Source organism: Galeopterus variegatus, unplaced genomic scaffold (assembly GCF_000696425.1).
Source record: "Galeopterus variegatus unplaced genomic scaffold, G_variegatus-3.0.2 Scaffold8072, whole genome shotgun sequence".
In the NCBI taxonomy this organism is placed as follows: domain Eukaryota; kingdom Metazoa; phylum Chordata; class Mammalia; order Dermoptera; family Cynocephalidae; genus Galeopterus; species Galeopterus variegatus.
Genome location: NW_007734183.1, coordinates 46,245 through 47,150, shown reverse-complemented (window position 1 = coordinate 47,150; position 906 = coordinate 46,245). Strand labels below are relative to the sequence as shown.

General features: G+C 42.8%; 1 protein-coding gene across 1 annotated transcript in view; it reads right to left on the bottom strand.

The window, feature by feature from the left end:
- LOC103608150 (von Willebrand factor A domain-containing protein 3B-like) overlaps window positions 1–906 on the bottom strand; it is a gene marked incomplete at both ends in the record, with an annotated part of 70,000 nt that overhangs the window by 42,446 nt on the left and 26,648 nt on the right. The window lies entirely within an intron of this gene.

Below are 906 nucleotides of genomic sequence, written 5' to 3'. Positions count from 1 at the left end.
GAGGGTTGCGATCCGTTGCCGGACACGGAAAAAGACAAAAGACAAAAAAAAAAAAGAAATCATGTTGATTATCATACGATAGGCCCCATAAGGACTGTGCATGTAGCAGACTTAAGAAACGTGACAGGCTCATTGAAACTGAGGCAACGACATCACACAGATCAGCACTGAAGGAAACAGTGTTTGATTAAGCTATGACTGAGTAACAGCAGGTGTACAATTGTCACTCAGGTGCTTCCTACTACCTAGGGGACTGTGTGTACATGTGTGTTTAACTGGGATTCATTATTTTCTAAACTATTTGAAATATAGGAAAAAGTACTATAGGAATTACATTTCCCAGATACATTATTTTAAAAATAATAGTTTTATCAATAGTAATAAAATTTGAGTGGAAAAGTTATATTTTCTACATATTTAGCCCCCCAAATTCCAACAGTTTGGACCAGAGAGGGGCTCATGGATGGAACCCCCATGAATGAAGGAAAGAAAATTAACCAACTACGTAGTATTAGAGGTTCAAATTCAAACCATGGAGTGGCAGCAAGCAATGCCACTGGCACCATAGTTATGTGAGCCACATGCGTGTCAAACACCCAAGCACAAGAAGTGCAGGTGTAAGAAAACCCAGTTCACGTAAGCAGGTAGACCTGATCTATAAAGGATTCCATTCTACGCCCAGTCCTTTCAGGAATAAATATGAGTGTGCTAAGCAGAGAGAGGCTGGCCTGGGCTTCCTGGGACAGAGAGACCCATCTGGCTTGCCTTTGTCACTTGCAGCAGTGTTCCAGCTGCTTGAGTTGGAGAGGCGGTCCTTCCCTTCATTGCGAGCTGAGCTCTTGAGTGTGGACATCTGGCTTCTGAGCAGGCTGGTTTTGGTTGATTCTGTTGGTATCACAGGAAGAG